At 40.7% G+C, this 25,372-nt stretch overlaps 1 protein-coding gene across 27 annotated transcripts in view; it reads left to right on the forward strand.

Moving 5' to 3' along the window:
- The window catches only part of LOC308615713 (zinc finger protein 227-like), a 379,433-nt gene that overhangs the window by 17,231 nt on the left and 336,830 nt on the right, over positions 1-25,372 (forward strand). The window lies entirely within an intron of this gene.

The following is a 25,372-nucleotide window of genomic DNA, read 5'->3' on the forward strand; positions in this document are numbered from 1 at the left end:
TAAGAGACGGAGGGATGGACTAGAGATTGAGCTCGTACAGCTGGTCAGTGTGTTGTTCATTCGTTCATTCATTCATTCATTCATTCATTCATCCAACACGTATTTACTGAGTTACTATCATGTGTCAGTTAGTCTGTTAGGTTTTGTGATACGATAGTGAAGAAAACAACTTCTCAGTCTTTAAGGAGTGTATAGTTCAGTCAGAGAGACTGGTAAAGAAATAGGTAATTACAACATCGGAAATAAGTCATTTGATAGAGGAAGTAGGTGTTTGTGGGTGTAAACAGGAGGGTAAATTTAACTAAGTCCAGTGGTGGAGGTAGGGAATGGGAGACCCAGAGGGACTTCTTGAACGAAGTGATAGTGGAGATCAGCAGGGTGAGTAGCAATTTTCCAGGAGCTTCCCAGGCAAAGATGGAAGGAAGAAAGAAAGTTTCAGGCAGAGGGACCACTCTGTACAGAATCCATAAGATAAAGAGAATATTGTATGTTCTTCAGCATGGCTGGGGCATGAACTCTGAGAAAGGGGGTTGATAGGAGATATGGCTGGAAAGAGAGCCATGGCTCTGTCATTTAGACTTTGTTCTGTAAGCAATGGGGATTCACTGAAGGTGAAGGCAGAGGAGTGACTCCATCAGACTGTGTCCTAGAAAAGTCACTTAGGTGACTGTGTATAGGGTGGGTTTAACTGAGCATGAGCGTGGACAGTAAGCTCAAATTTTTCTGTGTGGGACCAGTGTCACACATGGGACTATGTAGGGCACCAGATTCAGTGGGGCAATGAATGTTTTTTGGTTTTCTCCCCCTTTTTTATATGAGGCTAGGCAGATGATGCCATGCCTTCGTTCCATTAAGAGCAATGTGAAACCAGTGAAATCTCCTAAGATTCTTCAAGGCAGATTTTTCTTTGTATTATTTTAAATTTCCTCAAGACCTGAAAGGGCCATTGCTGTAGAAAAGGGGTCTGGTACATGTAACACCTGGATGGAAATAACAGCTCATGGGAAAACATGGAATTTGAGGAATTCTGGGGCAGGATGCTGGAAGTAGATGACCGCAAAAGGCCTTTCCAAGTCACAGCCTTATAGCTCCTGGTCCTCTTTACCTTCTCCTCTTCCTGACCCCAACCTCATGAGGATGACAGTGTACTCTAGAGACCTTTGATCAAATCCTGCCCACAACAGTCTGTGGTTTGAAAGTTACAAAATTCCCTGAGAATTGGTAAGCTGTCTATCTTCCTTATTAGTCATTTAGTACCATTTATAATTTCCAAACAGCTACTGTTTATAGAGCCCTTGCTTTCCATTTCTGAGTGTGTTTTATCATTATTCTTTTTGATCCTGGAAATGTGATCTTTAACAAACCACCAATTAACCATGAAATGTCACTGCAGCAAAACATCAGTATTCTCCATGGGGTTTGTTGTACTTGGATTTGACCTTCATTGTTCATTCTTGGACTGTCTTCCTAGTTTGCGGCTTATTTGGATTCGCATTTCTTCTTTCTGTTGATTACTTGAAAGCTTTGGTGTAGAAACTAAGCTGGTAAAATAACATAGAAGGCTTTCCCCCTATGATAGTCCCTTTCTTTTGATGCCAGTAATTAAAAGTGTGCTGTGATAGCGTTAGAGGACTTAAAGTTTGAAGGTTTTAAGAATGACTTGGAGACGCAGGAGTGAAAAGGGACTAATACAAGTGAGTATGAATTATTATTTTGCTCAAAATACTATTTAAAAGAGATTAGAATTTAGGTTTATTGAAGAAAATGGTTATATTTGAGCTATTTGAAGTTCTAACAGTCAGATATTCTTTGAAAATCTATTTTAAAGTTCTAACTGGTGATCGTAGAATAAAATTGCCACTTGATGGAATGTGGGATGTGAAGAGGTGAAAGAAAAGTCAGACTGGAATGATGCTACAAAAAAAGAAACTTCCCATCATGACCAGGCAGAGCGAATGGAAATCAGGTGGGAAAGGACATAGAAGCAGAGATGGTTTTGTGATTCCTGGAGCCTGCAGCTCTTTGAAAGTGCTACCCACCATGGGGCAGGTGCAGAGCACCAAATGAGAGCCTCTCGTAAAAGTCCACGCGGCAGAGATGGCAGGGGCACCAGGTGGGAAGTCTCTCCATGTTTGGTACACAGGCTGGAATTTCCAAGATACGAAGACACAGGTCTTTCTCTGAAAGGGGCGGACTGTGGCGTTTTTTAGATAGAATTTCCAGAGCTAATGACATACTCAAGCTAAAGAAAATATATCTGTCCATCTAGGGACACTGAAAACAGTGGGAGGCAGAAAGAGAAAATATTTTGGCAACTGAGAGACCTGGGCTGGTGTCTGTTACTTCAGTAAATTACTTAATGCCTCTGAGTCCAGCTTCCTCCTCTATAAACTGGTGATGTACTAATAAGATTGTTGTGGGCATTAAATGAGATCATGGACGTTGGGCCATTGGTACAGTACCTGGCACATAAGAACTGTTTAATAAATGGAAACCAGCACTCATTATTCAAATGATAAGAATAGTGCATCTCAGGCTCTTGTTGAGAGAGGTTTCTTATTATCTATTCTAATTGCTAAGATGACTTGTGAAGCCCTCTGAATTTGCATTTGCCAGTTGCCTGCTATTGGCAATTTGTTCAATGTCCCTCCTGTATTTCATAGACCCTACCATTTTGTGCATGTGGCAAACTTTCAATTGCCATTATTGGGCACTTTCCAGCCCAGGAACTTCTGAAGCTGTTGAAGTCTGCTCTGCCTGTGTAGATGGCAGGAAGGAAATGAGGGGAATTAATAGCTTCCCAGCAGCAGTCCTCAACCAAGGACTGATGGGAGTGGGTATCTAAATGCCCCAGCTCCCTGGCCCTTCAAGTTGGAAGCTTGTGTTTCCCAGAGTCTCTCTGTGGATTACCTCCACTTTTCCACACTATTACCTGGCTATAACACAGTATTTAATGCTTGCCTTCTCTTCCCTATCTCACTTTCCTATTGGCGTTTCTTCCATTTCTCATATTAACTATTTGAACTGGAATGTTTATGACTGGGTTTGATTCTGGGAGAACCCATAGGAAGTCATTTTCTTGAGAGAAAACAGTTGTCAAGTTGCCTTCTATGAAAAGATATTAAATAATAGAAGAACTTAAGCTTTCTTTATGGTCGCTTCATTTTCCCCTATGCACATTAATTGGCTACAGTATTGTTTAAATAATGATATAACATAGAAGTGATACAAAAAGCCAAAGGACACTGCTGATTTGAGAATATTTGTTTTCATGTTAAGCATCTAAGACACATCAGTTATGTGAAATGAAAACATGATGACCCAAAACCTATGGGATGCAGCAACTGCAGTTCTAAGAGGGAAGTTTATAGCAATACAATCCTACCTCAAGAAACAGGAAAAATCTCAAATAAACAACCTAACCTTACACCTAAAGCAATTAGAGAAAGAAAAACAAAAAAGACCCAAAGTTAGCAAAAGGAAAGAAATCATTAAGATCACATCAGAAATAAACAAAAAAGAAATGAAGGAAACAGTAGCAAAGATCAATAAAACTAAAAGCTGGTTCTTTGAGAAGAGAAGCCAAATTGATAAACCATTAGTCAGACTCATCAGGAAAAAAAGGGAGAAGATGCAAATCAACAGTTAGAAATGAAGGAGGAGAAGTAACAACTGACACTGCAGAAATACAAAGGATCATGAGAGATGACTACAAGCAACTCTATGCCAATAAAATGGACAACCTGGAAGAAATGGACAAATTATTAGAAAAGCATAACCTTCCGAGACCGAACCAGGAAGGAATAGAAAATATAAACAGACCAATCACAAGTGCTGAAATTGAGACTGTGATTAAAAAGCTTCCAAGAAACAAAAGCCCAGGACCAGATGGCTTCACAGGCAACTTCTATCAAACATTTAGAGAAGAGCTAACACGTCTCCTTCTCAAACTCTTCCAAAATGTAGCAGAAGGAGCAACACTCCCAAACTCATTCTACAAGGCCACCATCACCCTGATACCAAAGCCAGACAAATATGTCACATTGATAGAAAACTACAGGCCAATATCATTGATGAACAGAGATGAAAAAATCCTCAACAAAATACTAGCAAACAGAATCCAGCAGCACATTAAAAGGATCATACACCACGATCAAGTGGGGTTTATCCCAGGATGCAAGGATTCTTGAATATATGCAAATCAATCAATGTGATAAACCATATTAACAAATTGAAGGAGTAAAACAATATGATCATCTCAATAGATGCAGAAAAAGCTTTTGACAAAATTCAACACCCATTTGTGATAAAAAGCATCCAGAAACTAGGCATAGAGGGAACTTACCTCAATATAATAAAGGCCATGTATGACAAACCCATAGCTAACATCGTTCTCAGTGGTGAGAAACTGAAACCCTTTCCTCTAAGATCAGGAACAAGACAAGGTTGTCCACTCTCACCACTATTATTCAACATAGTTTTGGAAGTTTTAGCCGCAGCAATCAGAGGAGAAAAAGAAATAAAAGGAATCCAAATTGGAAAAGAAGAAGTAAAGCTGTCACTGTTTGCAGATGGCATGATACTTTACATAGAGAATCCTAAAGATGCTACCAGAAAACTACCAGAGCTAATCAATGAATTTGGTAAAGTAGCAGGATACAAAATGCGCAGAAACCTCTTGCATTCCTGTACACTAATGATGAAAAATCTGAAAGAGAAATGAAGGAAACACTCCCATTTACCATGGCAACAAAAAGAATAAAATACCTAGGAATAAACCTACCTAAGGAGACAAAAGACCTGTATGCAGAAAAGTGTAAGACACTGATGAAAGAAATGAAAGATGATTCAAATAGATGGAGAGGAATACCATGTTCTTGGATTGGAAGAATCAACATTGTGAAAATGACTCTACGACCCAAAGCAATCTACAGATTCAGTGCAATTCCCATCAAACTAGCAATGGCATTTTTCACAGAAGTAGAACAAAAATTTTCACAATTTGTACGGAAACACAAAAGACCCTGAATAGCCAAAGCAATGTTGAGAAAGAAAAACGAGCTGGAGGAATCAGGCTCCCAGACTTCATACTATACTACAAAGCTACAGTAATCAAGACAGTATGGTACTGGCACAAAAACAGAAATACAGATCAGTGGAACAGGACAGAAAGCCCGGAGATAAAGCCACGCACATATGGTCACCTTATTTTTGATAAAGGAGGCAAGAATACACAATGGAAAAAAGAGAGCCTCTTCTGTAAGTGGTGCTGAGAAACTGGACAGCTACATGTTAAAGAATGAAATTAGAACACTCCCTAACACCATACGAAAAAGAAAGTCAAAATGGATTAATGACCTAAATATACAGCCAGACACTATAAAACTCTTCAAGGAAAACATAGGCAGAACAGTCTATGACATAAATCACAGCAAGATCCTTTTTGACCCACGTCCTAGAGAAATGGAAATAAAAATAAACAAATGGGACCTAATGAAACGTAAAAGCTTTTGCACATCAAAAGAAAACCTAAACAAGATGAAAAGACCACCCTCAGAATGGGAGAAAATATTTGCAAACGAAGCAACTGACAAAGGCTCAATCTCCAAAATTCACAAACATCTCCTGCAACTCAATATCAAAAAAACAAAGAACCCAATCCAAAAATGGGCAGAAGGCCTAAATAGACATTTCTCCAAAGAAGATATAGAGATTGCCAACAAACACATGAAAGAATGCGCAACATCACTAATCATTAGAGAAATGCAAATCAAAGCTACAATGAGGTATCACCTCACACCAGTCAGAATGGCCATCATCAAAAAATCTACAAACCGTAAATGCTGCAGAGGCTGTGGAGAAAAGGGAAGCCTCTTGCACTGTTGTTGGGAATGTAACTTGATACAGCCACTATGGAGGTCAGTATGGAGGTTCCTTAAAAAAGTAAAAATAGAGCTACCATACAACTCAGCAATCCCACTACTGGGCATATACCCTGAGAAAACCATAATTCAAAAAGAGTCATGTGCCACAATGTTCATTGCAGCTCTATTTACAACAGCTAGGGTATGGAAGCAACCTATGTGTCCATCGATAGATGAGTGGATAAAGAAATGTGGCACATATATACAATGGAACATTACTCAGCCATAAAAAGGAACAAAATTGAGTTATTTGTAGTGAGGTGAATGGAGCTAGAGACTGCTATACAGAGTGAAGTAAGTCTGAAAGAGAAAAATAAATACCCTATGCTAACACGTATATATGGTATCTAAAAAAAAAAAAGGTTCTGAAGAACCTAGGGACAGGATAGGAATAAAGACACAGATGTAGAGAATGGACTTGAGGACACGGGGAGTGGGAAGGGTAAGCTGGGATGAAGTGAGAGAGTGGCATGTATATATACGCTACCAAATGTGAAATAGATAGCTAGTGGGAAGCAGCCGCATAGCACAGGGAGATCAGCTCGGTGCTTTGTGACCACCTAGAGGGGTGGGATAGGGAGGGTGGGAGGGAGACACAAGAGGGAGGAGATATGGTGATATATGTATATATATATATATGATATATATAGCTGATTCACTTTTTAATAAAGCATGAACTAACACACCGTTTTAAAGCAAGTATAACCCAATAAAGATGTTAAAAAAGAAAAGAAAAGGAAAGAACAGATTGAATCTGACCAGAGCCCATGTGTAATCACAGCTCGGCATTTAACAACTGCTTTAATTCCTTATCATAAATATACAAGCAGGCCAGAGGCATCCAATATTTATAATAAATATCAGTGACATGATAGTATCATCATGAGACCTCTGTGTATTCCTTCTGATTCAGATGAAACCCAAATTTTCTGTCTCCCCACAAAACTTACTTTTTCTATTTTCATGCATTGACTGCATAATTGATTTTGGAGAGCTGTTCCATCTGTGTTTTGAGTTGGGCTGAAGTAAGCAGTCTCCCTCTCAGTGGGTATGCCTACTCATAACTCGGACAAAATACAGCATGGAATACACATTGGATGTTTTGGTTTTATCTATCAGGTTGATTTACAAATGATGCCAGCGGTTGTATCGTCAAAATAGCAGCTTTCAAACTTTTTCCCCCCCAGTGATTGATTCCTTTTACAAATATAATTTTCTCTAGAACTCCAAAGTATAAACTATATTATGAAAATACTGATTTGACAGGCAGGTAGCTGAAAATGGTAATGGACTGCTGTGTGCTCTCAGGACACTCTGCAGTTATTATTTACCCAGAAACCCATGGGAGGTATAGTAAGAAATCCCATTTCAAAATTGCATCACCAACAATGCCTAACTACTGCTTGTACTTTTTTTTAAAAATTTTTATATTTTGCGGTACGCGGGCCTCTCACTGCTGTGGCCTCTCCCTTTGCGGAGCACAGGCTCTGGACGCGCAGGCTCAGCGGCCATGGCTCACGGGCCTAGCTGCTCTGCGGCATGTGGGATCTTCCCGGACCGGGGCACAAACGCGCATCCCCTGCATCGGCAGGCGGACTCTCAACCACTGCGCCACCAGGGAAGCCCTTGTATTTCTTATCATAAGCATCAAAGTCAGGGAAGAAGCACACAAAACTTCTAATACATACTAAAAGATTTATAACTAAGTAATATTAAAACATTATCTGTTAGAAATCAGTTATTGAGTAATTGACTATTATGTGATAAGACTGGGTTCCAGGCAGATGAGTCTGAATTTTACATGGTATAGAAATTGGAGGGGCATGTTATTGTAGAAATGGGTTACTGATATGGGAAAACGGAATTCTCTTATTATATAAATCTTAGAGAAGGGACAGTTTACCGTGATAAACTTAAATGATATGTACTTAGCCAATTGTACCAATAGGGCAGTCTGTGCGATGTTCAAGGAACATGGATTTTCCATTCTCTGAGGTCCTATCCAGTTGCATGAAACCCAGAATGGTGTCTCATCTAACCCTTTATGATCCTGAAAACTGTTTGTCACCCTGAAAATCCAGCATGATTCCCCAACATGATTGCAAAATCTGCCATTAATCAAGCAGCCCTTGTAACCTGGCTCTAGCAGTTTCTCACTATACCACTAGCACCATCTTGCCTCATTGCCCAAAGGTTGCATGATAAGACTAGGTACTGCACATGCCCAATATGGACTGGTTTAGCATGTAGGCTTTGACAAAGGCTTTCACAGACATGAGGACTTGATTACACATCTTTAGAAATGAGAGCAAACCAGGTACTGCTGTTTTAAAAAAATGACCAGGGCCAATCTACACACTTACTAATAAATAACATATTTAAAGTAAGGTCATTTATATACACAAATTTGGTAGGAGTCTTACACTGAGATTTGCAGACAAGAATGAGTTAACCAGACATGCCTTGCAAGGGGGTTCACCAAAATGTGTTAAAACCTAATATATATCACTTGTGAGTCAGTGACTCTTAGAATATTCCCACAGTGTTAAAATATACATTAAAAATAAAAAATTTGGACTAAATTATTTGTATGTAACACCTGAAACAACTATGCAGAATTTTAGGGCTTCTAGAAACATAGCTTAAAAATAAATCCTAACATGAGGTCCCTGGCTTGGAGAATTTGGATTATTGCCATTTTACCAATGGAGAAAAAGCAAACAAATCAAAAAATGACTTAGGCATGATTACATAGTAACTCAATGGCAGGCCTGAAGAGTGGAACTCAGGGTTTCTGTGCTGAAATCCAGGAATCCAATGAGCTAAACTTCCAGTAAGTAGAGTATAGCACTGAAGTTCCAGACGACAGCTATATCATTGAGTTTGGTGTAAAATAAAATTCATTTCATTCAAGTGAGAACTGTTAGTTGCTCAAAAATAATATTGGGATATAACTTCCTATCACTTTGACTTTGCTCCTAATCCATGTCTGATGGCTTGGTAATGATAAAAAATCAAAGTGTAAAGTTATGTGCAGGAATACTCATTAGACTTGGAGGACCGAACCAGTAATGGGAAGGAATTGTAGGCTACTGTCTTAGGCTGTGAAGTCATTCATAATATGTTTCTTATTAGCTTTTGGGCCACCATGTTGTACTGAGTATCAAGCGTTAATCAACTCAGCTTGTAGACTGTAAAGTGTCTATAGGAAACAGAGTGTCATTTGATTTTCCCTAAAGTGATGCTGAAGCACATTGGCAATAGATGAACATTTTAAAGGACCATCATTTAAAGAAATGCTTTTCCTCAAAGAGTGAAAATCAGAACAACCTATTCTAGCCTTAAAGTTCGGATGGCTCTTTGTTTGCATCCAACTTCATTCTGATGGGAAATTTTGGACAGTCCCCTTCCCTCATTGTGGAGAGTCAGGGGGAGCTCAGATAAGGTGCTTGCCTTGAAAATGCATGATGAAGTTTGTGTAGTGAAGGAAGATGTAGGGGTGAGTATTCACTAAAGGCATTTAGTTTTCTCACTCAGAAGATAAGTTCAGATTTTCCCAAAAGGTAGGAAAAGATCTAGAAATGGAAGACAAAGCTGAGAGTAGAAGTAGGACAATGTGAGATCAGGTGGGCATGGAGCATGGAAGGATCTCTTTTTCTCTTTGTTGATTTTCAACTGGTTTATTGGCTTTATTGGTGTGTTAGTTTTGGAGAGAAGGTGTGAACGTAGGCTTTGTGTATGTACAATCTTCTCGTTTCCTTTTACTGAGAATCTCTGGTACAGGGTGGGATTAGGATCAGTGAGAGTGGGTATGAGTCAGCAAAGGAACAGATCTCAAGAAATAGTTCAATTGAAGAATTTTAATAGCGAACTAATAATTTCATAAGAAGATAGGGCATGTTTCAGCCCACAAAGGGAATATTTTATTGAAAAATACACTCTCTCCATAGTATGTGCTTGTACCCACTGGGGTAATTCTGGGAGTTAGATAATACTTTGAAGTTAGTTGGGTGGTTTGAAGGTTTCTACCGCTCTGTTCCTGAAAAGGTGTTTTTCATCTTTCTTTTTGATAATAATGCTTACAGGCTTTGTAGAGTAGATACAATGATGCAGAATAAACTCAATAGATAGAACAAATAGGTAGCTAAAATACCTCTCAATGGAAGGGGACCAAATGCATTGTGAATAACCAAGTGTTCATTTTATTCCAAGGAGGGGGTTGGGTAAATGACCCTGGTTCTGTGCCAGATGTTGTTTAACAACTGGAGCTAGTGGCGATGGAGTCTTGCTGTGTCACTTCAGAAAGGACGTGTTGACTACCATTGTCAGTCTATCTGGTGGCAGTCTTTGTCGTCACTCGCCACAGCCGAGAAGGCAGGCGTCTCACACAAAGTTGTTGAGTTGACAGATGTTTCTTGCGTGGAAGCTCCGAGTTAGCTACCTTTGTGGAGTTTCCTATCCAGCTCAAGCTGGGACTACAGGAACCACTCAGCAAATGAACACTGACTCTACCAGCTGTTCCATCTACAGTACACGGAGGCTTTTCAGCTTGTCTGAAGCCTGGTACAATTGGTCTGCACAGGTGCTGCAGGTGGAAAGGTATTAGACTTTCATTAACGCTGGCATTTCACTAGAGGCATTCAAGCCTCCCAGAGCTGGAAAGGGTTGCACTCTTAAATGTTAGGATTCAAAGGACATTCAGATCTTAAGGAGAGAAGCAGGGACATGTAGGCAATGGCCCTCTTTGTTTATAATGTCTCCTTGGTTTCTGAACTCATTCAGTGTTTTGTCCTCCCCTGCCGCTCTGGATGCTGCCGTGCCAGATTCATTAACTGATTAACCCCCCTTTTCATTTTCATGTGAAATGATTCTAACGTTTAAGTAATGAACCCTGGTCTCACTGGTGTGCTGCTGACCTTGGGCTTGTTTTGAATTTGCTAGCTGGCTGCAGTTTACTCTTCAAGCCTTGCCTAAAGTTATCATTCTGTGATGAGATATGAAGAAAATCGGTTAGAAATGGTCCAAAAGACTGAACCAATACAGGAATGGAAGAGAGGGAAGTAGGATAACTGCATCTTGGTGGGACATGGCATGTCTGAAGTGAGTGGGAAAGGGAGACGAATATGGAAATTCTTTAGCCCTTGCAGTAGAGACTGGGGGTAGAGGGATAGCTTTAAGTTCCCTTTAGTTTATTTAAGAAATGATTTTATCCTCACATCTGAATGGTCTGAGTACAAATCCAAGTTAATTACAGTGGAACCCGTTGGACTCCTGATGTTATGGTGGGAGTCCTATACCTACTTTATGAGTTGGCTGCATAAGATGGGTCTTTGATTCTATTCTGTGTTTCTGTTAGAAAGGATGTTAGGATAGTGACGTATCTTAAGGGTATCAGTGCATTGTGCTGTGATACTCCTTCTTTTCTTTCCTTCTCTCCCCACCTTCTTCCTTCTCCTCAGAACATATAGAAGCCCGAAATTTCCTAACCTCTTTTTACCTTCAATTTTTAAAACATTGACCATGTCCCTGGCTCTGTGCCAGGTAATGTTGATTCATTACCCCATTTAATATCCTCAGCAAGCAGCAGAAGTAAGCATTATCAGCACCATGTTACAGACAGAAAATTGAGGCTCAGAGAGGTAACGACACTAATGTCAGGTCATGTAACTAATAAGTGATAAGGCTGAGATTCAGATCCGTACCTCAGTACAAAAGCCGCCTTTCCCCCACATGACTGATGTGCATTGACTTTCAATCTGTGTTTTCTTTAAAAAACTTTGGAGAGAGACCAAGTCCTTGACTTGGGTTAGAAAGGAGTTTCATAGACCTGAATCTCAAAACGCTTAAATTACTGAAATAACAAACAGTAAGAAGTCCAGACCTTCCCCACATTTGGAATCGTTGTTCTTCCCATAGTCTTGTGTCTGTTTCATCAAATATGAGTTGATTATGTTTCAATAAAAAAGGCCACTGAAACATAAAGCTGGGTGATTTAAAGTCATCTTTCGAGGCTTGACAGTCAGTGAATGTTTTATTCTCCTCTGTTGCTGTGTCACAAGGACAAACGTAGATCTGATTATAAAATGCAATTGTATTCCTCTCCGTATTCTACACAGAAAGTGTTATTAAGCCGTGGTGACCTTTACTCACAAGAAACGTGGTTGGCGAGTCACAGAAAGTGTGAGCAGTTGCTCCCCCATGAAGCCCTGCTCCTGTGAATGGAGAGATGTCTTTTGGGTAAAATGTAGCCACCTAGGAGGATTTAGGAAGGTTGAATACTGAGAAGTAAAGTGATGTGGGTCTTATGGATGGTTGTTGTGAAGTAGATCATTTGTCTAAATCCCAAACCCTGAAATGGCTATCTCTATGAAATGGAACATAGCTTTTATGATATGAATATTCAGTGACCTGACATCAATAAAAAGAGGAATAAAAAGAAGAAAAGCACATAGGTCAATTACATTTTTTCCACCCGGAGAGGTCTTTGCCGCTGAAGCTTGGCATGCCTCTGGACGCAGAGCATCCTTCTGGTGTGTGCTTCAGGCATTGCGCGCAGGTGTCTGGTTCCCATTGTGCTGCCAGTGGGCTGGGGGGCCACTTGCTGATGGAGCTCATTGGCAGCTCTTTGTGTATCTTCCTGCTGTTCTTACCTCCCACAAAGCATCATGTCTTTATCTTCTTCCTTCACTGCCTACCTCAGGCACAGCAGGGGCTTGGATCCTCTAGCACTTGAGAGCTTTGCCTCTGCTCTTAAATCTTGCCAAAAGCTTAATTGACACGTTTTCTTGAAAATTCTTTTTTACGTTATAACTAAATCTTTTGGAACTTTTTCCAGGTTCCTTTGTTGGAGTTTTCTCTTACTTGCTGTGAATTTGCTCTTAGTTCTCAATTTGTGGAAGTATCAAATTTGGTCTGTTTTTTATTCATGGTTAATTTTACGTTATTCATTATCCATTGATATTTTAACTCCTTTAAGCATATTTAATGGTGGTACATGTCATGCCAAACATGTCCGAGTTTCTCAGATCCATCTGAAGCAGAGAGGATGAAAAAAAATCAGCATCTTCACTTTTCCAGAGGAAGGGGGGCCAGACCTTCTAATATTGTAAAATGTGTGAAATCATTGCTGTCTCCAACCGCAAGATTGTTTCAGCATCCATGAGGCAATTTTATGTGTTTTTGGAATGAGATCCTTTAGTTTCTCTCTGTATTACATTTAGTGTCTGATAAACAATCCCTACTGTCTACACTTTTGTCCTGTTAGTAGTCTAAAGACTTCATTCTCACAAACTGTACCAGTTGACTTTTATCTCCCCTGTTATAATAAGTAGTTTGATGTCTGTTATAAGTAGCCTTGCCAGTAATGTTCGAGAATCATCAGGTTCACTAAAATCCCTTTGGGCTGAAATGTTTTCAGTATTCCTGCTCACCTCATTGTGTTCAACCAGCCCTTCTAAGCTTTCTTTAATGTTTCCACTGATTTCCTTCCTAAGTCACAGTCCCTATGACCAGTCCTGCCATTGCAGGTGCACTCAGAGTTCACCCTGGTGGATCACAGGTTCTCATGTCTATCAAATGAAGTGGGATGATATTGTAAAGAAGAAATACGTTAAGTCCGTATGGCTGGCATCTCATGAAACTCACTTGGCCTGTGGGCTAACATGCTTTCATGATTTTATAGTCTTTGTTTTTAAAAAATGTTTGAAAACATTGTGGTAAAATATACATAACATGTAATTTACCATTTTAACCATTTTATAAAAAGGTATACACTTCAGTGGCATTCACACTGTTGTGCAACCATCACTACTATCCACTTCGAGGACTTTTTTCATCTCGTAAGATGGGAACCCGGTACTAATTAAACAATAACTCCTCTTTCCTCCCTTCCCCCAGCCCCTGGCAACTATCATTCTACTTTCTGTCTCTATGAATTTGACTATTCTAGGTATTGTATATAGGTGAGGTAATATACAGTATTTGTCCTTTTGTGACTGGCTTATTTCACTTCACATACTATCTTCAAGGTTCATCCATGTTGTAGCATGTGTCAGAATTTCTTTCCTTTTTAAGGTTGCATAATATTTCACTCTAGGTGTATACCACATTTTCTTTATCCATGCATGCGTTGATGCACAATTGGGTTGTTTCCTCCGTTTGGCTATTGTGAATACTACTGCTATGAATGTGGGTGGGCAAATATCTTTTCACATCCTTGCTTTCAATTCTTTTGGGTATATATCCAAAAGTGGAATTGTTGGGTCAGATAGTAATCCTATTTTTAATTTTTTGAGGAACTGCCATACTACTTTCCACAGTGTTGCACTGTTTTATATTCCCACCAGCAGCGCACAAGAGTTCCGATTTCTCCGCATCTTCACCAATAGTTATTTTCTGTTTTTTTGATAATAACCATTCTGACGAATGGGAAGTGGTGTCTCACTGTGGTTTTGATTTGTATTTCCCTAATATTAGAGATGTAAAGCCATCTCTTCATGCGCTTATTAGATATTTGTATATTTTCTTTGAAGAAATTCCTATTCAAGTCCTTTGCCCATTTTTAAATTGAGTTGTTTGTTTGTTTTGTTGTTGAGTTGTAGGAGTTCTGTTTGTATTCTTGATATTAACCCTTTGTCAGACATATAATTTGCACATATTTTGTTTCATTCCAAGAGCTGCCTTTTCACTTTGTTGACAGTACAAAAGTTGGATGCATAAAAGTTTTAAATTTTGATATAGTCCAATTTACCCATTTTTTTCTTTGGCTGCTTCTGCAGCCTTTGTCTTTTTAGATTCAATCCTTTATAGTGTTTTTATCTTGAAAGAATAATCTTGGTTATTTTACTCTTTCCTCAAGATTCATGTTATAGACCTTTACTTAACCTCACTGCTAAGCATGCTTTTCACTCTCACAGACACTAAAATCTAGCCTGGAGTGTTGCTCCCCGCGGAAGGTGAGTGGGCAGGCTGCAAGGGACCTTACATCCCCATGCTTTTACTTAGGCTTTCTCTAGGTTGAAGTTATGTTATAAACAATAACGTATGATTTGGTTTGCTGGATAGCCTCAGAATTCCACTTTCTTTTCCATCCATGTATTCACTGTTCATTGGTGCTTGTATTTTCTATTTGTGCAGTTACTTTTCTATTAGTGTTATCTGAAAAATTAATGAGTATTCTAGATACCCTCATCTAGGTCAGGGTTTTTTTAACTTCTTTCTTTAAAGCACTTGAACCCCTTTTCTAACAAAAGCTTAAGTAGAAGCTCAGTACAGTGGGTAGGAGCAGTGGTTACTCAGGAGCAGGGAATGAAGATGTTCAGCTCACTGCTTTCCCTCCTCCAGCCCTTGAACCTTTCCCTTTGAACCTGGATGGAGGCTCTGTGGAGCCGAGTTTGCTCAGGACAGAAAAGCCTGTTGATAAGGCAGGAGATGAATTACAGTCATTCACTTCCCACTTCTCCAGTCCTACTTACATCAAAGCAATTCAACTTTTGTATGGTAAATGTATTTAGGAATCCATGTACTATTCAGCTTAAACTACAGGGTTCTCTCAAACTGGAAATCAAATAAACAAACATCCCCCCACCCCCTCAAAAGAACCAGGTTTCTCTGCCTGAAATTGTTGTTCAGAAACCTCCAATCGACTTTACTGACCAAAACGATAACCCACACATGCCAAGGACTTGTAACCATGATACATGATACACTTCTTGGGACACCCCATTGTGCATAGTGACCCATTTTATTGATGAGTACTTCACATAGGAAGATTCAAAAGCCAGAGGAGAGTCCCCTGGTAAGGAGGCCACCTACTGAGACACAGGAAACTTAATTTTGATCCACAGACATTTTAAACTAGAAAGGAACTTGGAGATCGGCAGTCCAAGAGGCAGCAAGAGGGGTGTGTTTGGTTTGCACAGAATTTAAAAAATTAGTTGCCAGCATTAAAGAAAAAACCAGCAGTGTTTATATAAACATTACAAATAAAGATAAAAATCTTGATTTTAGCCTCTCTTGGAAAAATCATAACATGTGACACTAGGCCCATGGTCCTGTATGGCACTGATGAATTACAGGAGGCCTTTAAAAACTCCCAGTGTCGGGCTTCCCTGGTGGCACAGTGGTTGAGAGTCCGCCTGCTGATGCAGGGGACACGGGTTCGTGCCCCGGTCCGGGAAGATCCCACATGCCGCGGAGCGCCTGGGCCCGTGAGCCATGGCCGCTGAGCCTGCGCCTCCGGAGCCTGTGCTCCGCAACGGGAGAGGCCACAACAGCGAGAGGCCCGCGTACCGCAAAAAGAAATTAAAAAAAATAAAATAAATCCCAGTGTCCAGTCTGCATCCCAGACAAATTAAATGATATTCTCTGTGGTTAGCACTCAGACGTCAGTATATATTTAAAAAGTTGTACTAAAAACACATGACAGTGATTATCATCTAAGTCATTTTAAGCGTACAGTTTAGCATTTTAAGTGTATTCACATTGTGGTGCCACAGACTTCTAGAACTTTTTCATCTTGCGGAACTGAAACTCGATACCCATTAAACACTAATTCCCCCACCCTCCTTCTTCCAGCCCTTCCTTGGCAACCACTTTTCTACTTTCTGTTTCTATGATTTTGAGTACTCTACATACTTCATATGAGAGGAATCATACAGTATTTGTCCTTTTGTGACTGGCTTATTTTGCTTAGCATCATGTCCTCAGGATTCATCCATGTTGTAGCATTTGACAGGATTCCCTTCTTTTTTTTTTAAGGCTGTATAATATTTCATTGTTTGTATGTCCATTCATCTGTGAAGGAATATTTTGTTTGCTTCCACCTCCTGACTATTGTGAATAATGTTGCGGAGTGTGCAGATTTATTTCTGAGATCCTGCTTTGAATTATTTTGCATATAAACCCAGAAGTGGGATTGCTGGATCATATGGTCATTTTATTTTTAATTTTTTGAGGAACTTCTGTACTATTTTCTATAGTGGCTGCACCATTTCTCATTCCCAGCAAGAGGGCACAGGGTTCTAACCTCTCCATGTCCTCTCCAACACTTGTTATTTCTGTTCTTTTGACAGTGGCCATCCCAATGGGTGTGAGATAATGTCTCATTGTGGCCTTGATTTGCATTTCTCTTAAGTTTAGTGATGTTGAGCATCTTTTCATATGCTTGTTGGCCATTTGTATATCTTCACTGGAGACTTGTCTATTCAAGTTCTTTGCACTTAAAAAATCAGTTATTTGTGGGTTTTTTTTGTTGAGTTGTGGAAGTTCCTCAGATATTTTGGATATTAATCCCCTATTAGATATAAGATTTTCAAATATTTTTCCCATTCCAGTGGGTTGCCTTGTCATTCTGTTGATTGTTTCCTTACCTGCATGGAAGTTTTAAAATTTGATGTAGTCCTATTTGTCTACTTTTGCATTGTTGTATGTGCTTTTAGTATCATATCCCAGAAATTATTGCCAAATGTAATGTCCTAAAATTTTTACCCTATGCTTGCTTCTAGGAGTTTTATAGTTTTGGTCCTGTAATTCTTTCTTTCTTTTTTTTGTTTTTTTTTTTGTGGTACGCGGGCCTCTCGTTGTTGTGGCCTGTCCTGTTGCGGAGCACAGGCTCCGCACGCGCGAGCTCAGCGGCCATGACTCACGGGCCTAGCCGCTCCGTGGCATGTGGGATCGTCCCTGACCAGGGGAACGAACCCATGTCCCCTGCATCGGCAGGTGGACTCTCAACCACTGCGCCACCAGGGAACCCCTGTACTTAGTTCTTTAATTTATTCTTTTGCAAGTAGATATTCAGTTTTCCAATATCATTTGTTTAAGAGATTGTGTTTTCCCCATTGTGTATTTTTGGCACCTTTGTCAAAAATCGTTTGGCCATATAAGCAAGGGTTAATTTCTAGGCTCTCTACTCTGTTAAATTGGTCTAAATGTTTTTCTACAAGTACCATACCACTTTGATTGCTGTTGCTTTGTACTGTGTTTTGAAATCAGGAAGTGTGAGGCTTCTAACTTTGTTCTTTTACAAGATTGTTATGGCTACTTGAGGCTCCATGAGAATCATAAGATATTTTTCTGCTACTGGGATTTTGATAGGAATTGCATTCAATTTGTAGATTTCTTTGGGTAGCATGGCCATTTTAACGATATTCCAATCCTTGAGCATGGGATGTCTTTCCATTTATATACAAATACAGTCTTCCTTGATATGTTTAAGCAGTGTTTTGTAGTTTTCAATGTACAAGTCTTTCACCTTCTTGGCTAAGTTTATTCCTAAGCATTTTCTCCTTCTTGATGCTGCTGTAAATGAGATTATTTTCTTAATTCTCTTTCAGATTGATCATTGTTAATGTATAAAAATGCAACTGCATTGTGTTTGTTAATTTTGTATTCTGCAACTTTGCTAAAATTATTTCTTGGGTTCAGCAGGTTTGTGTGTGTGTGTGTGTGTGTGTGTGTGTGTGTGTAATCTTTAGGAATTTTTGTGCCTAATATGTCATCTGTAAACAGAGATCATTTTACTTCTTCCTTTCAAATTTGGATGCCTTTTATTTTATTTTTTTGTGTGTCTGATTTCTCTGGCTAGGACATTTAGTACTATGTTGAATAGTAGTGATGAGAGTGGGTATCTTTTCCGTCTTCCTGGTCTTAGAGGAAAAGCTTTAAGTCTTTCACTGCAGAGTATGATGTTAGCTGTCGGTTTTTCATATATGGCTTTTATTATTTTGAAGTACTTTCCTTCTATTAATAGTTCGCTGTGTTTTTATCAGGAAAGGGTATTAAACTTTTGTCAAATGTTTTTTCTACATCAGTTGATATAATCACGTGGTTTTGTCTTTCCTTCTGTTAATTTGCTGTATTACAATGATTGATTTTCATATGTTTAATCATCACTGCATTTCATTTGGGCATGGTGTATAGTACTTTTAATGTGCTGTAAAATTCAGTTCTCAAACTTTTTGGGGTTGTGAATCCCATTGAGAATCTATGAAAGACATAGACTCTCTCTCGGGTAAATGAATTTCAGCACATAGAATATTTTAGAAATAACTTTGAAGGCTTCGTAGAGTGCCCGGAAATTCTTCTTGGGGTCCTCTAAGGTCAACTAACCTTTGTTGTCTGATTACCGTGCTAAGAACTATGTGATGCATGTTACCTGAGTCATCTCAATTAATTCCAGCAATGACCTGATGAGACAGGTTCTATGTTATCCTCATTCTATAAGATGAGGAAATGGAGGAAGTAAGCAGAGGAGCTGAGATGAAAACCTAGACAGTCTGGTGCCAGAGCTGGAGACCCATGGAGTTCAGTTTGAGACCCCTTGGTTTGGAGAATTTGATTTGATTCTAGGCTGAATTCTAATCTGAAGGAGCATCAAGAGTATTGGACAATTATGGGGGTTCTGAGTCACCAAGGGACTCAACGGTGTGATCCATAGATCAGCAGCTTTTGACATCACCTGAGTGCTTGTTACAAATGCGAGCACTCAGTTAACACCCCAGAACTCTAGAGTTTTAACAAGATCCTTCAGGAGATTTGTGTGCACATTAAAGTTTGAGAAGCATTGGCTTAGGCCCTGTGGCATTAACAATTTTGACACCCTCTGAGACCATTTCGAACTTAAAATTAAATTTTTGTTAGCTTTGGGTGATGTTGCTTATTGGTTCCTGGTGAACTGACTGATAGTGATGGTTGTGGGGAAGGTGATATTGGGAGAGGTGGAGTCAGCCCTAAGTGAGTGTGTGTGACAGCAACATACTTGCACCCAGTATGTCCCCCTTCTCCGAGGTCACTGTAAGATCTCTTTCGAATATTCTTTTAAAATGATAGCATTCTAGAATTGAGAAACAAATGGATGAAAGTGCCATTCTCACTTGTTAGCTGCATGCCTTCCAGCAGCACAGGCTGATTCTGGGTAGTACTAGGCTATGGAGAGCCATCAAAGCTTCAAAAGGAAAAGCTTTCATCTCTCGTGAATATTTCCTGCCAGGCACCATTGCTGTGGTAGGTCTTTAAGGACCAGTGGGGGTGTGTCACTCCTGGGGAGCAGGTGTCCTCTGAGCTGATGGCCTGCGGCCCCCTCCTGATACCCTTACTCTATGACCCGATTTCTGACCTCCAATGTTGGCTATTGTCTTAGAGCCCTGCTCAGCTTTGGCGTCAGTGCCTCCCTTGGAATCAATTGCCTCTTGGATTGTTACCATCTTCAGTTGGATTCTGCAAGTAATCCCTTTCTTGTTTTTGAACTATAATAAGTTGAACTTCCTATGGCTAAGTGATGGCATATCCCTAAGCCAGAGCTTTTACCAAGCAGTAGTTCTTACACTCAGATCTCTCCTCATGTGGGACCTTCTTTGTCATCGAGAGCAGTCATTATGATTAATTCAGAGGATCACAGGAAAGGACTTGTTTTTAACCCTTTCAGGTACATTCTGGAATGTAGGAACATCCTGTAGAATAGTGAGGTTAAATGAGTACAATGTCCTCACAGACAGGCTTTTTTGATGAGAACTCGAGTCCAGCAAAGAGTTTGTAGTTAATTTAATAGGTTCTGGGATAGAGATTGGACTTTTGTGATGATGATTGAAGAGATGATTATTTGGATACTAGGAGAGCTGTGTGTGCTTTTCTTTCTCTGAGCATGGAGCGTGAAATCTATTTAGAGGTGTAACCATGAGCCCCAAATGAGAAGTCTCTTAAAACAAGAAAAACAAAAGGCACTGCTAATCATTGTGATTCCTGTACCAAGAGTGCTCTGTGAAAGTGGTGCTAAGAATTCCCCTTTACAAGCATCGTATGTCATTAGATTTTAAAGTTCAGTACAACTTCTTCAACTGATACAGCTGGAGGACACACTGTTTCGGAATGTTTAATATGGGGTTCTATATTTGAGTTAACTAGACGGGGAACACAGAGAGAAAATTGAAATTATAGACATTGATGTGATTACCACTGAAGTATATTGATATTTGGCATGGAAATATCCCCTAAAATGCAAGGAAATACACATCCTGGACATTAGACAAACACAGATACCATTGAATATGTGGGTCCTGAGAATTTTGCTTTTCCTTTAATTACTCATTTGAAACAAGTGATGACTGAAAGAGTAAGCAATATGTCGTCAGCTCTTCAGCTGGGGGAATATTTCAGTGTGAGATGTGGATCCATTAAGGTCTTTTGATGTGTAGATTAATTTTTTTTATTAATTAACCATTGTGCAGAAGTCAGAGCAAATGGCTGTTTTCCACAGGAATAGAGGAACCAGTGCAAACCTTGGAAATGTCAATGTGCCAACCACCTTGAAAAGGTGGTTCAATGGAAGGTCTTTTTTAAAAGAAATTTCGGTATAGTTGATGTACAATATTATATAAGTTATGATGTAGTGTTTCACGATTTTTAAAGGTTATACTCATTTACAGTGATCATAAAATATTGGCTGTATCAATGGGAGATCCTAAATTGCAAGTTTACTTACGGTGCCTGGGAATGTTTCTTCATTGGGAAATACCTAATATAATTAAACTAAATTAAATTAATTCATACTCGGCTTAGTTCCAAAGAAGAGTCAAGCTGTTACAGATGTTGCTTTCCTAAAACTTAGGATAATTCAAGGTTGCCTAAGGAGACAAAGTGCATCAGTTGTGGAATCATCTATGTGTCATCTGCTGATATTTCACTAGTGATCATTGAATCATTCAGAATTCTATAAGCAATATTCTTCCACCAGGGTAAAGAAGTCCGCACTGCAGTTCACTGTTTCTTGGCAGTTGTGCAAAATGCAATCGGAGAAGTTGTCAGGGACCTTAATTAAAGCTCCCTGAGTGAATCTTTTGCATATGCAAATTATCCTCACTGGAGAAGCCTCTGTTTACATACTGAAGGGTCTGACAAATACTGATTGCAACTGTCCGTGTATTTTGGGGTGTTTGTCTCAAGTACCACAAACACGTTTATTCTGGTGATATTCTGAAAGGAATGGTATGAAAATAAACTCTCTAGTGTTTCACAAGCTGATGTGTCAGCAGCCTTGAAATTGAGAAAAATGAGCTTTGAAAGGAAGAAATGGGTGAAGTTGGAGCAGGTGATTGGGGACCAGGAACAAGGGAAAGATAAAACATCAGTGAGTCACAGTGGTGGAAGGGCACTGACATTTTAATGGAAGAGAGTCCAAGAAAAAAGGAAATTAGAGAAACAAAGATAAATGAACAGAGAAGAAGTATTTGTCAATTTTTTCATCAGGATTTAAACTTTTTAAAAAGTATTTTTCTTTCCTTTTTGCGTTAATGTTTATAAGCACTTGTTGATGCAACTGGCACTGTACTAGATGCTTTATTTTCAATTTTATTATTACAACCCTGTGAGGAGGCTAATAGTGTTTAAATGTGTTTAATAATGATGAAATGTGTGAGCCCTAGAGTTTGATCGTCTGGAGTTGGAATACCTGAGGTGTCACCTATTGGCTCTATGATCTTGGGCGTAGTAAGCTTTTTTTTTTTTTTTTCTTTTTGCGGTATGCGGGCCTCTCACTGCTGCGGCCTCTCCCGTTGCGGAGCACAGGCTCCGGATGCGCAGGCCCAGCGGCCATGGCCCACGGGCCCAGCCGCTCCGCGGCATATGGGATCCCCCCAGACCGGGGCACGAACCCGCATCCCCTGCATCGGCAGGCGGACCCTCAACCACTGCGCCACCAGGGAGGCCCCGTAGTAAGCTTTTTGTACCCCAGTTTCTTCATCTGCAAAATAGTGGCAATAATGATAATATATAATAATAATAATTATTAATAATAGAATACCAACATTATCATATTGTTATGATATACTATATAATTATATATTATTATGAATCTAATCTCTTAATATTACTATATTAGTAATACTATTATTATTATTAATATTATTATTACTAGATCTCGCTTTCCGGGCGGCTGGGACGCAGGTGGGCCTGGCGGGTCCGCGCGGCCTCGGGGCCGGAACCCGGGGTCCCCGCCCACCCCAGCGTCCGCCGCGCGCCCGCCGCGCGCCGAGCCCCACGCCCCACGCTTCCGTCCTGGGTCGCGGTGGCCGGAGGCGCATCCGGGTCCGCGGGACAGGCGGGCGCCGAGGTCGCTTGTGTTGGGGGGTAGTGGTGCGGCGAGGATCCGGCGCCTCCGCGGAGCATGGCGGGTCAGGGGCTGGGGGGCGCCGCGCCTTGCTATGCCCTCCGCACTTTCCCGGCTCTGAAGCCTCGAGAACACGGCCAGGCAGCGGTAGTTTAATGGGGAGTTTGCCTGCTGGGAACTAGGGGCCTGCTGGGGTCTCAGTTCTTGGCTGGCCCCGAACACGAGGTTGCCAAGCGTGTGACGGCAGCAGGTAGGAGTGAGCCGCTGGTGCAGTGATGAGCAGGGAAGGAAGGACACTGGCTGTTGGCCTGTGAACCTAGGCAAGAATGACCAGCCAACACAATCCAGACCAAGGTCCGTGGGCCCAGCTCGGTCCTGTGCGGCTGGTCAGTGGAATAGACCTGCAGGTGTGGCTCTTGTCACTCTAGGGCTGGCTTCAGGACAGATGAGGCCAGGGAACCGTCCTGGATTCTCCAGGAGGGTGCTCTGGAGTGGAGCCGGGGGGGTGTGCCCGGCTCAGCACGGTGGCCACGCACGTCCAGTCTGCCGGCAAGGGCAGTGGGGAGCCGGGGGAAGTCATGGCCTTGGGAGTCTCCTCCTGCTGTAAAAGAACCCGCAGGCGTATAAAATAACTTTTATGTGGAATGTTGGTGGGTTGAAAAGCAGTTCTGTGTGCTTTTCCCCCTTAGTGTGGATCAGCAGTGCTGAGGCAGCAGGCGTCATACAGAAGTGTGAGCAGAGAGCGTCTGGAATCCCCGAGCTCCAGGGAAACTAGAGGTGACAGCCAGCCTAGTGAAGAGGACAGGAGCTGGGGGCGGTGGCGCTGGCAGCAGCCCAGCAGGCACCCCTCGTCTCAGGGCCCTAGTCCTGGATCCAGCCGGGTGGTCAGGGGAACTGCAAGGTCTTCTGGGTGAGCAGAGCCCACAGTCCTGAGCTGTTCTTCGCTGTGTTTGCGTCGTCTCCCCCCATCCAAGGGGAGAAATCTAGATGAGGTTTAAGAATCAGTGCTTTAAGAATGTGGATCTCATAGGTGAAACCTCGGAACACATGTTTTCAGCACAAGGTGTTAAAGTGAATGGAAGGATTCAATGCCTTTTCCAGGAGAGTGTCTCCATGTGGGCAGAATTAGAGAATAAATGGGTCTTGAATTAAAAAATATATATATATACATATATATATCTCATAAGGTTACGGTGAGGATTAGAAGGTTAATATATGCAAAGAGTGTACACATGGAAGCACTCAATAATGACTGGCCATTGTTATCATCATTTATATTAATATTCCAGTTAAGTGGTTGAGCATCAGGAAAATCAAGTCACATTCTTAAGGTACACCAGTTAGTTTCAGACCCAGTTGAATGTGACTTTAGTGCCTGTGCTTTTAATCACATCCCATAAGGAGACAGCAGAGCTATTTTCTAACTGCAACATTAACTGACTCTTTTTTAAGTTACTTAAACTCTCTGATTTTGTTTGGGTTCCCCCCTAAAGCAGATTCTATGACAAGGGCTTGATCAATGGTCCCTAGGGAATGTGATTTTTCTTGAAGTGTATATTAACGATTTATTAATTAACGACTGTAGCCAAATCTGATAAAGCAGGATAAGCACAGCAGATTGGGAAGAGTGGAACAGGGAAGAAAGGAAGCCAATCCAAGGATGCAGTTTTAAGAGGGTGGCCGGGTGCAGCTGGGGCTCAATGCTAGCAGGGCCGCACTGGAGTTATACAGAATATGCCTCAGAATCGTCCACCAGGGATGGGGAAAGGTGAGTGTTTATTTCCCAGTTCCTATCCTATGTTAATCAAGCGTTGCTCCAGGGGTGTTAATTTCCTTGTACTTACAGTTTTGCACATGACCCATCACAGCCCAGAATCTCAGTGGACAGAGAAGCTTGGGCCAGAAAGCAAGTGACGGGCAGTGCAGCAGAGGTGTGTCATTTTGTCAAAGGTTATATCTGAGGCACAGCTGGTTGCCACAGCCATTTGAGCAAAGCCGTGCGCCAAGGGGTTATAAAGGTGTTTAGCACCCTCTGCCTACTGGAATACACATATTGATTCCATGAGATATTTGCTTCACGTTTGCATAGGTAAATTTTCTGTCATTCACACTCAGTTATTGAGGTGATTCAATGAGATGTGTGTACAAGTGCTCTGAAAGCTATGTCATGGAGACTATTACACTACACATGTGATATTGAGATCTCCAAATCTGGAGGTCAAGCAGTGGTTGAACAATTTTTTTAACCCATTAGTCTGAAGGTACTTTTGAACTCAACACCTCTCTCATTTCATGTAAGTAATAAACCTTTCATACCTTCTTGTTGTGTGTCATCAGTCTTGACTTTCCA

This window comes from Mesoplodon bidens (genome assembly GCF_964165515.1).
Source record: "Mesoplodon bidens genome assembly, chromosome: 4".
Classification (NCBI taxonomy): domain Eukaryota; kingdom Metazoa; phylum Chordata; class Mammalia; order Artiodactyla; family Ziphiidae; genus Mesoplodon; species Mesoplodon bidens.